This window comes from Nycticebus coucang, chromosome 23, assembly GCF_027406575.1.
Source record: "Nycticebus coucang isolate mNycCou1 chromosome 23, mNycCou1.pri, whole genome shotgun sequence".
Classification (NCBI taxonomy): Eukaryota; Metazoa; Chordata; class Mammalia; order Primates; family Lorisidae; genus Nycticebus; species Nycticebus coucang.
In genome coordinates this window covers 18,667,251-18,683,089 of record NC_069802.1, presented here as the reverse complement: position 1 = coordinate 18,683,089, position 15,839 = coordinate 18,667,251, and the positions used below count along the sequence as shown (strand labels likewise).

Genomic DNA, 15,839 nt, shown 5'->3' with positions numbered 1-15,839 from the left:
CATTGTTACCAGTGTTTGTGGAATTTTTCCACTTATATTTAGTAATTCATTTTCATTGTAATTCACAGATGTATCAATTTCTAAGTGATTGGAGTTCTGAAAAATGGTCCTTTGTTACAGATATTTTGGAATCATTAACCTAAATAATTGAAAACAGAGGTGTTTGGCCTGCATCAGCCACCAACAAGATCACACCCCTGGAAAAAACCCAGGAAGCTAAAGAAACGTACACTGCACAGACCTGGCTCAGTCTTTAATGTCTCAATCCCCATTTGATTTCCCATGAAGACGAAAACCACAAATAATTGCTTTGCCTATCACGTTGTCCCCTACCCATATGCTACTACACTTTATGTTTATCACGAGAGGTGAAAAGATTGTAGAAAATGTGTGTGTCAAATTCCCTGTGAGAGGAAGTTTAGAAACAGAAAATATGGCTAACCTTGGCATTGATGCAAACGTGGAGACCAGATATCGTGCTGATACTCCAGATGGCCACAAATTTACAAGCCCAATACACAGTCCTTTGCTTCCTTATAGACTGCTTTGTTCCTATACCAGTTGCTCAGCATTAAATTAACATTATGTTGTCTTTGTGTGCTGTGATGATCAGAACTTCACTAACTAAAGAAAGAACAACATAAACCAAAACAATGCATGATTGTAAAGTGTGGACTGCTCAAAGAGGGCTCTGAACTGAAGAATGTATCTTTCATTTACATTTTGTGTAAAGCAAAAATAACTCCATTCATTGGACTACAATTTCATTTACTAGATATTTTTTAGTGAAAGATCAGCACCAATTTCACACACACAAAGACACACGAACAATTTGACCGCAGTATACTCAGCATATGTTAAACTTAATGGAGAATGTGATAAATGTTACTTATATATTTTTCTTTTAATTGGCTGAAGACTAAGATGGCACAGAAAACAAACGAAACATAGAGAATTGTTGTATCCCCAACTGGTATTATTAAATGATCAATAACAATTAGACAAAACAAAGCCTCATAATTATATAAAACAGATATACATATTTAGCCTTTAAATATTCTCTGTACCCTAACTTATTAGCACAGAAGGGTGGGAATAAATATTTTTTTTTCATGTCTAATCAAGATTCATTGGATTTACAGGCTCTATTTGCAGAAGTTTCTTGAAAATTTGCCCATGGCCGTGGAAAACTTAAAAAAAAAAAAAAAAAAAGGAAACTTTTCTAAGTCTTGCTTTGCAAACATAATCTAGAAATTAAATACACATATGTGAATAGATATATGTGGACCTAGAAAGGAAGTCAATATATAAAAAGACCTTTCGATTCTCGCCCCAACCCTCCCTTACCACCACTAAATAAACTTACTCTATCAGTCAGTGTATAGTAAAAATTTTCTGAACAGTCAGACGTATGGGTTATACTTAAAATAGAGATTTTGCTCATCTTCTGTGCCAGGCAGTGACTATTTTTTCTGTAAAGCATCAGATGCAGAATTTAATATTTCTCCCATGGAGTTGATTAAAATTCGTATTTATAAAGTGGTAAAATGTTTATATAAAATTAAACTTCCTGGAAAACACTAAACCTGTGTATGTGGGAAAAGTGTTATTTTCTGCATTCATTTCTTCTAATTACTTTTCAGTGGGATTGTATTTGGCCATTATACTGTTGCATCAATTTTTTTAGTACATTTTCTAATTATATATGATCTTTTCTTTTAGGTGCACACGAATAAAAATAACAATAGTAAAATTACAATCTCTTTATTATAGGAAACTATGGGAGAGCCTCGGCCTAATACTGTTTAAAGCTTCTCCAGCCAGGCAGGGTGGCTCATGCCTGTAATCCTAGCACTCTGTGAGGCTGAGGCTGGTGGATTGCTTAGCTCAGGAGTTCAAGACCAGCCTGAGCAAGAGCGAGACTCTGTCTCTAAAAAATAACTGGGTGTTGTGGCAGGCGCCTGTAGTCACAGATACTCGGGAGGCTGAGGCAAGACTCACTTGAGTCCAGGTGTTTGAGGTTGTGTGAGCTATAACTCTATGGCACTCTACCAAGTGTGACAAAGTGGGACTCTATGTAAAAAAAAAAAAAAAAACTTCTACAAACTCTGAAACTGATGTAACAGAGAGGGTGACCATAGCCTCCACCCTAATCTGAAGAATTGGCTGTACCCTGCTGTGGGGTATGTCGAATGTATATAATCCCTCTGGACTTTTCTAGTAGCTGCAAAAAATAGGTAACATTCTTGAACACAGTGTTCAAACATAGGCAGGTCTTTTATTGTAATTAAAGATAAAAATGTTTATGAATGAGGAGTGAACACAGAAAAATTAACTTAATGATAATGAATTGCATAGGGTATATACTATATTTAACTTTGTTGAAGTTTGTATATTTTGGGCAAAACACAATTGCAGTTCAGAATTATAAGAGAATTTTTTTTTGTGGCTGTGCAGAATGGACCCTAGTAAAATTTTGTATTTAAAACTTATTACATGTATAAGAAACTTAAAAAAATATGCTCTTCAGCTTTCTAAATATACCTTTGACAAACAAATATTTGGGGCACACAAATTCTAAATGATTCTGAAAATGAATGTACAAAAAAATGGGCTGTTTTCTTTCATATACTTCCATTTATGAGTTACTTAGAAGGAAATAACAAAAATAATGTTATGGTTGAGGGTCACTACAACATGAAGAACTGTATTAAAGGGTCGCGGCGGTAGGAAGGTTGTGAACCAGTGTTCTAAGCTTTGCTTTCTTTCTCTGAACGAGAAGTTTGGAACCTTATGCATCTAAAATTTATAGAATATATAGGGTACAAGTAAAAGGATGGGTCTTACATTGCCAAAGACTGTGTTACAGAGAAACATTCTAAAAAAATCAGGCACATTCTCCTTAAAAATGGAAACATGTTCTCCTGTAATTTGTCCTTCACAATTTTACATTGGAAGGCCACTTTATGACTCCTAAGATTTATTTGAAGACCTGCTCAGAGGGAAAAGGCAATTAAAGATAGCAGGACTCAGTTCACTCGCCTTCCTCTTGTTTCTATTTATGAAAAAGTGTGGTTTTTAGTCTAGGTTTTCAAAGGCTCCTGAAAACCTTTTAGTTGTACTGGTAAGCATCTTTCAGAAAAACACACCTTCCCTGGAGATACTTGCAAATACCGGATCTGTTGTAAAAAACACTGAAGACAGAGTTGCGGGTGCTAATTTGAGAGGAAATCTACTTGAAACCTATCAGTGGATCACAAAGAATAACTGAAGCAAATGGGAAGAGAAAAATAGCTCTTTCTGTTTGAAACAATTCTTTCTATCCAACTGATGTGTCTATAGTAATACAACCAAATTATGTTTTTGATTCCTCCATGACTATAAAGAACAATGAGTTCAAGGGTGAGACATTAGAATTGCACTTTTCTATAGCAAGTATAGAGTTCGCAAAATTTGTCTGTTGCAACACACTTTCTGAAGAGAGATTTAATTTTCTTGCAACTTTCAAAAACACTGCAAACACAACAACAAACACAGCATCAACTTTTCATTGCAGTATTTTGGAATCACCCTCACTCATCAGAAAGTGAGATTTATGCAAAGGTCTGAAAAACCTCTGCAAAAAAAAAAGGAAAAGTGCTATTTTTAAAATAAAGTTCAATAGAATTTGGCTTAACTTTCTGCAAAGGTCACATAAGGATTAGTTTAAATTTCAGGTCAAGAGGCAGCAGCAATTGAGGCATACCTAATAGAATCACTATTTTAAACACAAAGGTTAAACATGGTTGCATTTTGACAAAGGTTAAATGCCTATTTACTGAAGTTAATGACTTAATAGTGTTTTGAATACTGTTCTTTATATAAAGGTTACTCACAGATTTTTGACTTCGTGTTTCCTCTCCTAAAAGGAAATACTCATTAGGATCCAAACAATTATCTAATTGTTAATTTTTTTTATCTTATTTATAGTTCCTCACCAGAGCATTATCTGTTTTGATTGCATGATAATTTTTTAAAGCTTTCACAGAGAAAAGTATTTAAAAAAGAAAAATACTGTTTCAGGGAATTACTACTCTCAAAAACATCAAAAAGGAGAGGGATAAAGATTTTAGAAAGATATCTAGGGCAGAAATATAATGTATGGTGGGATACTTTCCAAAAATGTACATGAGCCCGATAAATAATCTGAGAGACTCAATAGAAAAATCACTCAAGTGATTATACTTAGATGAGAAATTGTGAGAAAAATTGCTACACAAGGGCACAGCATATGGTCAATTTGGCATTTACTTTCAATGCCATTTTTAGCTAAAATGATTATAATAATTTTCTGTATATAGTGCATAAAGTAGAAATAATTACTCAATTATAAAATCCATCTTTACCCCCCCCAAATATCTTTAAATGACTAACAATACCTCATTTCACTTAATTCTCAAAAATTAAACTGAGAATCTAGATATTACAAATAAATGCTAAATTTTCCCCAGTACACATCTGGGGAAAATATATTTGGGGTGCTATAACTATTACTAGCCAGGTAAGATTTTATACTTAATACAATATTTTTAATTCAATTAAAATTATATAGGAGTGGAATGATTGTGGCAAAGTTCATATGTGCTACACGTAATTTATTTTAAGAGTATGGTATAAATTACAATAAGTGGTGGAGAGTGCAAGGAGGAACAGTATTGTGACAACACTTCTCCACTGTAAGGGGTAAACTAAGGCAGAGAAATGCCATCGGATCAGTCAGAAACTGAGGATAGGGAGGAGTGGAAGCCAAATTTTACTTTCCCTTAAACAAATGGGACGTTGTGAATAAAAGAATGCAGGGAATGATGGAGGGTGCTGGAGGAGTAAGCTCAGAACAATTTCAAATGAAGCTGAGAGTAACCCTAGGACTTCTTGAGAAGTATTGAAGAGTAGATAAAACCAAGTGATACAATAAACCAGTAGACTTACATATGATTCCCTAGTTTATTCATTTTGTTTCTTCTCAGAATATTTTGGGCTATATTTTCCAATGTTAATTAATTTTAGCATATCCATATTTATTTTTGTTTTCCAACTTCAGTGCAGCGGTTCTAGGGAGTTATTTTAGTTTTCATTAAGCCTGGAGTCACTTGTCTATTAGACCTGGAATGATGTTGGTCATCAAAACTTAACGTGATCATCTAAAAAGAATAAAAGATTTCTGAGAATTGTTTGCAACATTACTCTTGTTTTGTGACTGTAAAACATTATGATAATATTGTTATAATTTTGCTTTAAGAAAATACAAAGTTACCTTGGCAAATAATGTCATAATTTTTATGAACTGATTGAAAAGATGATGAAAAATTGTTGCCGGGCGCGGGGGCTCACGCCTGTAATCCCAGCACTGTGGGAGGCTGAGGGAGAATCGCTTGAGCTCAGGAGTTCGAGACTCGCCTGAGTGACAGTGAGACCCTGACTCATGAAAAAAAATGGAAAAACCCAGCCGGGCACCTCGGCTTCCAGAGGCTGAGGCAGCGGGGTGCCTGCAGCCCCTCGAGTCTGAGGTTGCGGTGAGCTACCACGCCCACTGCACTCTGCTCAGGGGCATAGAGTGGGACCCTGTCTCAACAACAAAAAAAAAAAAAAAGAAAAGAAAAATTGTTAAGCCAAGCAAGTCATAGTCAGTTTTCTGACTATGATATATGGTATACTCTGTGCAAAAATCTATTTACTAAGACCTAATTCAAGGGACATACAAAGTTTCATTCGATTTAAAAGGATTATGTGCAACATTAATGAAAAGATAAAGAAATCATTTGGTTCAAAAGGGTTAATTTAAAATTAACTTATTAATCATACTATGTTTAACATGTTTAAGGCAATAAGTCATTTATGAAGACATTCTATTTGATATATTAAAGAAATGTTTCACTATTTTACTGTATCCTTTTTTTTTTTTTTTTTTTTTTTTTTTTTGTAGAGACAGTCTCACTTTATCACCCTGGGTAGAGTGCTGTGGTGTCTCAGCTCACAGCAACCTCCAACTCCCAGGCTTAGGCAATTCTCTTGCCTCAGCCTCCCAAGTAGCTGGGACTACAGGCTCCTGTCACAATGCCCAGCTTATTGTTGTTGTTTGGCCATGGCCAGGTTTGAACCCGCCACCCTCAGTATATGGGGCTGGCACCCTACCCACTGAGCTACAGGCGCGACCCAATGTATCATTCTTTAGAGCAGTTTTCAATTGACACCAAATTGAGCAGAAGGTACAGACATTTTCCATATATTGCATAATCTCCCCAATTATCAATATCGCCAGCCATAATATGCATTGTTTACAGTTGGTGAGCCTAAATTGTCACATTATCATCACACAGATGATGTTAGGGTTCACTCTTGATGTTGTACTTTCTGTGGAGTTGGACAAATGTATAATAGTATGACTTATCATTATATATATACAGTAGCTTCACTGCCCTGTAAATTCTCTGTGCTCTGCCCATTCTCTTTTCTCTCCATCCCCAGAACCTGATAATCACCAGTCTCTTTACTATTTCCATAGTTTTACCTTTATAAAATGCCACACAGTTGGAATCATATGCGAGGTAGCTTATTAAGACTTATTTCTTCCATTCATAATAGACATTTATATTTCCTCCCTGATCTTCCATGGCTTAATATCTCATTTCTTTTTCACAGTGAATAAATTCCTATTGCCTAAATGCACCACAGTTTTTTAGACATTCATCTACTAAAGGAACATCTTACTTGATTGCAAGTTTTTGGCAATTATACATAAAGCTACTATAAATGTCAGTGCATAGGTTTTTGTCATGGACCTGTTTTTACCTCTTCTGGGGCACTACTAAGGAGTGTGATTGCTGGGTTGTATAATAAGAGAATGCTAAATTTTGAAAGAAACAACCAAACTGATTCCAAATAGTGTTTGCTTCCCCACTAGCAATGCATGAGAGCTTTTATTTCTCATCCTCTTGCACATTTGGTGATAACAGTATTCTAGATTTTAGCCCTTCCAATAAGTATGGAATGTTATCTTTCTGTGGTTTACATATACATTTCTCTGATGACATATGATAATAATCATCTCTTCATATGTGTATTTATCATTCATATGTTTTTATTGATAGACATTTCATCAATTAGGTCTTTGGCCTATTTATTAATCAAGTTGCTTTTATTGTTGCGTTTCAAGTTATTTTTATATTTTAGATAACAATGCTTTCTTAGAAATGTCTTTTTAAAATATTTTCTCTGAATCAGTATCTTTTATTTTTATTCTCTTATAGTCTTTTTGAAGAACAGAATTTTTTAATTTTAATGAAATTCCACATACTGATTTTTTTCTTTCATGCAGATGCCTTGGTGTTACATTAAAAGTTATTGCCAAAACCCTAGGTCATTTCGATTTCTTGTTATTTTTTTTTCCTGGAAGTTGTATAGTTTTCCATTTTATATTTATATCTCTGATTCATTTGGGGTTAATCTTTATGAAGTGTGTAAGGGCCATGGAAAGGCCATATTAATTTAGCTTTAATTGAATCAGGCCACATTCCAGAAACTTAGATTAGATATACTTTAAAATGTACATTATTTTGTAAAACTCTAATAACTATGTACTTCAAATTTCAAAAAGTGAAAACTACTTGCTAGTTAGTAATTTAACTAAACTTTGAATGACTCTGTTGTGTCTGCTTTCTGTTGGAAAGCATTTAAATATTTGATTGCAGCATGGAGGTCTGCAGTTACAACTGATCCTCTAGATGGATTTTATTTGTGATCTTACAGAGTCTTGATTTGCATTAGGTAACAGAATATGGATTCACAGCAATAGTAAGAAATTATTGGAGGTATGTTGGAAAGTGAGAAAGCATTTTTGGGGGCATGTTGCTGAAGGTGGGGTATCCCATTGTGTTTTCAATTAGATCTTTCTTAGCATCAAACAATGACTTTAAAATGTCATCTACTGAGAGCTCAATCAATTCCTTCTCCCATTCTTTAGCTACCTTAGTGATATCAACTAGGTGAGGCTGCAATGCAAATTCGAAAGTGATGTCACAATTCTCAAAGTCAATGAATCTGTCATTGTATTTTCCAATTAATTGGTCTATAACAGGTGCATATTCATCCAGTGATTCACAGACTAGTATCCCACTCATCAATGAACTCTGCTAACTGAGGAAAATATTCATCTGAAATTTTCTTTTCAAGAAAAAGTGTTTTGAAAAAGCACTTTTAAAAAAAAATGCCTGAAGGATTTTTTTTTTGACACATATATCATACATAGACTTAGTTTGAACTTTCAAAGAAATTGTCAAGTCATTTTGATTTGACATAATATCACCTAGAAATACCGCATTCCTATAGCAATCTTCTTTCACTAATTCACATTTTTGAGTCTCTTCTTCATAAAATTTACTTATCTGTACTTGCAGAGATAAAATTTTGGCTGACATTTGTCACTACAATAGCCAACACACTTATGACAACTTAGCAAGTCCACATTGAATATCTCAAGGTTCAACTATAGCATGTTGCTAAACTGATGAAGCCATGTTGTGCTTGCATGAATACAGCTAACAATACTTATAGCTTTACACAATTTTTCACTTATAATAGTAACTTTTGCAAAGATTTTGCTAATGCAAAATATAATAAAAAGAAATGAGAGCATCTGGATCTGTTAAATCTTATTTTATCTGTGCAATAAACCCTTCATGTTTTCCCATCATGGAAGGTGCACCCTCTGTACATACACTCACTAACTTTACCAAATTAAGCACAACTTCATGACATTTATTTTAGGAGTCATTGAATATATCTACTCCCCATGTTCTTTTCTCAAAAGTGCCCCAAGGTAAGTAACTCTTCATACTAAAGTAAATCTTCTCTTATGACCTGAATGAAGTGTAAAATCTGTGCCAAGCCAGTAGTATTAGCTGATTCATTCAAAGTGACTTAATAATACCTCTTTTCCTTTTGAAGTATTTCATGAAGTTGTTCTGTTAAGTTGAAGCTTAATTCATGCTGCTGATCTGTATGGTTCTCCAAAGAAATTGTCAAGTCATTTTGATTTGACATGATTATCACACAGAAATGCTGCATTCCTATAGAAGTCTTCTTTCACTAATTCACATTGTTGGTTCTGTTCTTCATAAAATTCTTTATAAAAAAAAATAGGCAGTTTGCACTTTATTGCGGTTGAAGCATCCCACAACTTTGTAATGCATTCTTTCCTAATTTCTACATCACTGAACAGCTTCCCTTTTCCTCTGAGAATGCATTATAACTTTATAAGTAGCTTCAGTGGCATTATTTCCAGATCTTATAGTTGTTTGAAAGATTTGTTTTTGCTTTTGCTTTTCCTCCTTTAATCTCTGCAATACAACATTTCATGCCTCTCCTTCTACTTTAAAATATTTTTGGTCCTTAAGGATGTTTTAATGATGATGAGCATTGAATGTCTTTAATGTTCACACTGCAGTATTACAAAGCAACCAAATTATCTTATCTTTAGCAGAAATAAGATAATATTGCAATTCTAATCCTCATTGAAAATCTGTTTTGTTTCTTCTGCATGCTTTTGGTCTTCTTTGACTTGGTGGGCTGTTAAGCAGTTGGAATTAAAAAGTACAGTTGATCTGTGCAGCTATTCACAAATTCCACCTCAAACAGAAAAATAGTGCACCCACCATTGTCAAAATTGATAAAAGACTGGTGTACTACACTCCCCAAAACTCTTGCCAACTGGCCACATTTGAGAGTGGCACCTACCAGGCAGGGAAAGTTAGAACTAAATCATTAGTGTATCAAGCTGTCAATTTAGTCCTTATGACTTTCTAAAGTTCTAATTGCATCTGGGGGAACAGCTTCCTTGAACCTTATTTTATTCTTTTGTATTATAAATATGTTCATTTAAAAATAAAATTAAGTATATAAAAGATGACTAAAATGTATTAATAAAAATGGAAGGATTTGTTCCAAAATTTGGATTCAGTTAAAAGGCCCCAGTTAAGGACCTACATGGCCACATACAGCCTTAAGGCCAGTGGTTCCCCATCCCTGGTCTAGATTATTTGGTTTTTCAAAGTCAGTGAGCATGAACCTGAGAATTTAAGTGTTGTCAGAATATTCACTATGGCTTCAGTTGAAACCAGTTATCTAACAAGGGAAAAAGGTAAATTCTGGGATAAACAGCAATCATTCATAAACTTGTCAGGAGTTTAAAATATGTAGGCTTTTTAATAATAATTTATGAAGCTGTTCCCTAGAAGAATTAGTTTTATATATACTTGCATGACATATAAGTGCTCCAATGATAAGTTTACATTTAGAGATAAAAAGATAAATATCAATCTAACTACTGTTAGTGCAATTGTTGATTCCTAATTTGTACATTTAAATTGTAAGCCCTGAGTGAAACAAACAAACAAACAAAAACCATGTTTTATATTTCAAAACAGGAAAAGTGTTTATTTTTGTGTGGAGTTGTGAAAACACATAGTTAAGTGGCATTGCCTGGAATTCTGCTATGATGATCTGTCTATTTCAGGGGCTAAACGTGGAAGAGTAACCTGTTATTGTACTTTCTGGTAGTCCAGGAGGGTCTGTCCTATGTCAAGTTTGTTTGTGCAACTCTAATCCAAATAAAATATCTGCCTAGATCTCTATAGTTTTATTCCCAATCTGTACCTCCCCTCCTTTGTGGCATTACATATTTGAGATAACCTTAGTCTTTCTTGTCTAACCACTAGTATTTTCAACCATTGCTTCATTTTTCAATATTGAGTATTGTGCTAACAAACAAGTAATGATCTGGCAATCAAGAACTCTGTTTTTAGCGTCTGGTTATCCATTTTATATACTGTATAATCTCTTAAATTCTCTACATAGAAAAATAATAATTCCTAACTTACAATGGGTTTTTTCAATGTGATACTATTGTTTTGATAACTTATTTGAAAGTACCAAAAATAATAGCTGGCATATAGTATATTTTCAACATATATTAGTTAACTCTTAATATAAAAACCTATTTGGGCTTACTTATATGCATTTGATATAGAATGATTTCTTAAAAAGCATCTTACTACATACTTTTCACTAGCCAATATTTCAGGTAAGATGCCTAGGCAGTGGCAAAATTATTGGGGGAAAACTCTTATAGTTTTCAAATTATATCAATACGCAGTTCTCAAGTACGTCTACTTATACATGTAGCACAGTTCACCAATAGTACAACATTGTTCTTATTATTTTAAAGAAATAGATGTAAGATAATAAATTAATTCACAGGAATAGTTGACTAAACCTAATATGTAGTACTAAAATTATTATAAAGGAAAATATTTCCAATATTTTAGTTTTTAATTTTCTTAGTTATATTTTCGATCTTATTATTTCATTAAAAATTTGAAATACATCAAGCCATCAAGCAAACATAAATGTGTTACTTGACTGAAAAAATAACAAATGGAAACTCAATTGGAAAGTCATCTCTATAGAGGATGTTTTGCGTTCACATGATATATGTTAATGGAGCTCATAATTTCATATGTTAACAATGAAAAGAATATTTTTGAACAACTGCCATACATTCACGTGGATTTATCCCACAAATAGTTGTTTAGTCTCTAGCTATGATAGTATTCGGTTAAAGAATTAATAAAGATTTTATCTATCAGAATTATTTAAAAGCAAAGTGCATCTATGTAATAATTTTTTACAAAAGCTACGGCTTCCATTCCAGTAAATACAAGGTTTCACCTGGTTGAGTTTTAGGCGCCGCATCAAATTTTTTCCTATGTTATAATCTCTCATCCAACATTTTTGAGATTTATTTGGATTAAAAACATCAGTCACTGACATTCAGTGTAAGAAACAGTCATTCAAAGAGTAATAATGAAATTTGTAGCTCACAAAACAAAATACACTTTCCATTTTCTCACTGATTATTTTCTGTTGATAAAGGAAATGTTCTCTGAGTAACATTACACTAAACCCTGAAGGAAGATGATAATGAAATAAAGGAAAAAGTGTACATTAGAAGTAAAAAAGGGCTTGATGGGGCAGAAATACAGGAAGGCGACCATTGCAAATGAGGAATTTGATGACATGAAAAAATAGTGAGTCATGGGCATTAAAATTAGACAGGAAATTAATAACGTAGGTGATAATAAGGATTTTCAGTTTTATTTCAAATCCAGTGAAAATCCAGTTTTTTTCAGAGCACAGTTGAAAGCAAGTAGAGACTAAAAGAAAACAAACTCACATCTAAGTATTCTAAAAGTTTCAGCATATCCTGTCACTATAACAGGAGGCAATACAACGTTCATTTTAAATTAAATTCAGTAGTATTAACCTTGATTGCAACAACTAAAGAGTTTTAGTGTGCAAGGAGATCAATTTTAGATATAGAAGTGTAAATAATATATAACTGGGAGAAATCATACAACGTAATCTCAACTCTCTCATTTGTGAATGAGGAAACTCAGCCACAGAGGAGTTGCACCCGTGTTTCCCTTTGTTTTTCACTCTAGACAAGAACTTTATTTAAATGGAATTCTGTAAACTTGTAATGTAGATGATAATTTAATTAGCTTAAAGGATTTTAAAAGCATTTTCAAAATTCTCTTAGTGTTATGGAGAAAAATTTTTATTAGGATAATTAAAGAATTCATGTGGCTTCATTTATGAGTTTTCATCAGGGTACAGTTTAACTTTTTCCTCTTTGTACTGCCTTGGTTATTGCCATTTGGTGATAATTTGTATTAATTATTCAGTTTAGCAATATGAGAAGAAAGAAGTTGTAGTCTCTCAAATGAATCTGCAGTACTGTGGAAATTTTTGTGAACAAAAGTTGATTATAAAATCAGTCATAGATATCTATGATATAGCTTGAAGGACAAGGAAGATACCTAATTACCAGTTCTGTACATCAATTGTTTATTGTATTCATTACGATCAGATATCCAATATAATAAACAGAATTTTATATATATAAATATAAATAGATAGATAAAACAGAATGTTACCTGACAAAAGAAAAGCCTGTAAATATATGTATATCTATGTATGTATACAAACACACACATTAATATATATCCCTTATGCTTGACTTATTAGACCTATCACTCTGTCAAAGTCATGGCATGATTATAATATTACTAAGCCATATCAGCTGCTACTCAATAATTTGATCTCCTAAGGTTGTGCAAGTTGATTAGAAAAATCTTCCTCCAAGTATTTGCCTAAGATTTGAAATTAAAACTAAATAACAAGAAATCTCACTTCAACTTCCCTGTTGGATGGGTGGAAATTGGTGCTGACCTGTAATTTTAAAATATGTTTCAAAGTCCAGTTTTATCATTATTTAACAGTGTGTGTGGTTATTAAGTATGTCACTTAGTCTCTCTCCGTCTCAAATTAAAATTTCAAACATGAGAACTATTTTATATAATCAGTTGGGTTCTCTTTTTGTAGTAAAATTCTATAATGCTTTTCTTCATCCTAAGTCTCTTCTTTCATTCTTTACAAGCTTTTCAGACGTGGTCAGAGGGTGGTCTTTCTCTGACTAAATCAGTACTTGTTATGGAGTGAGGCAATCTTTAGACATAGGATGTATCTGGGATTCAGTTGACTTGATCTCTAGGTTCAGCTAAAATACATTAAACATGTTTTCTCTGTTCTTAATCTTCCTTGAAAGCAAGCTAGCAGGCAAAAAATATATTCAATTCTTATCAGCTTAGCTCAAAAAGTTAGAAGCAAAATCCTCCATCCTAAATAAGCATTCAGTGTACAAATGAATGTGACAGGTTTACCACAAGGACAGAAAAGATGCCTCTGAGGAACTGGAACTTGTTCCATATTGAAGTGCAGGTTGTCGTCTATGTTGCAATAAAGCTAAATTAAACAAAATGCAAGCGAACAAAATGACAAATTGTTCAAATATCAGTATGCTGAATAATTAAACTTCTAATTTCACTAGCACTTTATTTTAAGAAAATGGAAAAGAAAATGTCTACTTAATGGGTTATATTGACTCCATAAGAGACCAGTAGATTTCAGATTATCTTTCTTAATCAAAGAAAAATTGAATAATACAACCAAAATGCAATTTTCCATGAATCAAAGGCCATTTAAAGTGGAATAAGAGTGTCTATATATACACATGTGGATTATAAGTGAATAAATCATAAACATTGGAAAGTTGATAAAGTGCTTCAATGCTGTTGGCCCTGAATCAAGGCCAGCAGTTTGCTGGAGCTGTTGGTTTCAAGAAGGAGCCTAAAGAATTATCTTTCTATGGTCTGTTGGCCATTTCAGAACTTTGGAAATGTAATGGTCAATTCATTAGAAAGAAACATTATGAGTCATTGGTGATAGATGTAGGCTAGTGTGATTTGTAGTCTTAATACTGTCGGGTTCCAAAATACCCATAAAATATTACTATATTTATCTCACAAGGATATTTAAGTTATTTGTTAGAATTATAATGCTGTTAAATCTTAATTACAGCTCCCCAAAATGACTGTGGGTTTTTACCCAAAATAAAAAGATAATTCTACAGTAAAAAAAAAAAAAAAAGTGCTTCAATGCTAATTTTTTTTCAATTTACATATCTATAAATTACACCTAAGACATTATGAACAAGCACATATTATATTTCTTCCAAAATAAAACATTGAAAGGATTTATCGGGGATTTCTGCTCCCTATACTTGTCATTCACAACTAGAAGTCATTTCCCACCTGGAAATATTTGCCAATGTCTGGATATGTTTTTGTTGTCACATAGGTGTGGGTGGGAGGTTGCTACTGGCCTCTATTGGACAGAGGCCATAAATGCTGCCAAAAGTACACTGGGTAGCCTCATCCCTTCTCCCCAACAAAGAATTATCCAGCCCAGAATATCACTATTCTGAGGATGACAAACCCTGAATGATAAATAATACCTCACTATTCATTTTACTAAAAGTGTGAATTCTGTAAGATAAATTTCTTAAACTTTATAATATAAAAACAAAAAAACAAAAAAAGAACAGCAATCGTGGTTTTTGAATTAGGATGACAATTTATATAAATAATTGCTTGAAAAAATACCACATCTATGACAGGCTTCCATTTTACAAAAGAAAAAACGGAAAATATCCTCTGTCTACATCAGACTAATAATCAGTTATTAGGTTATCTGCTATTTCAACAAAGACTCTGGTTATCAATGTTTAGAAAAATATTTAAGGTTGACTTAGTAATCTAAAGTATGTACATTTATTGAAAAAGTAACATGTTTAGTCACGATTTGGATTACAGGAAAAGCACAAAATTTGAAGATAAAATATGTGAATAATCGTGATGACATTTTATTGTGTTTCTCTTTCATGGATATTCACAGAAAACATTTTGATAAAGATTTCATTGAATTCTACTGCAAAAAAAATTGTCTTAATATAAACATTCCCTCATTGATTATTAATTCATTTGACAAATATTTGAATTTTTATTTTATACTAGAGACTCACTGGAGTTCGATTTGAGAAAAACTAAATTTAGTCTCATTAGATTTTTGAACTGATATTTTATTGTAGAGGACAGAAATCTATATATGTAAGCCAAGAAGTGATAAATGCTATGAATGAAATGAAGGTTATGTTGACAAAAAGTTACACTCAAGGGTGAATGATTCCTTTCAGATGGGGCAGGGAAGAAGTCTTTGGTGGGACATAGAGGAGTGAAAATGATTCAATTTTAACAGTTTAAACGATTTATCTGGTGAAGGTTATTTTTCATTGTTATTTACATCTTTAATAATTTATCAAGGATAATTATCCTTAATGAATTGAA

At 32.9% G+C, this 15,839-nt stretch overlaps 1 non-coding gene across 1 annotated transcript; it reads left to right on the top strand.

The window, feature by feature from the left end:
• Positions 1–14,228: 14,228 nt before the first annotated feature.
• Positions 14,229–14,365, top strand: LOC128576151 (small nucleolar RNA SNORA2/SNORA34 family). Its single transcript, XR_008377264.1, has one exon. It is a non-coding gene; the product is annotated as a small nucleolar RNA SNORA2/SNORA34 family (small nucleolar RNA).
• The last annotated feature ends 1,474 nt before the right edge of the window (positions 14,366–15,839 follow it).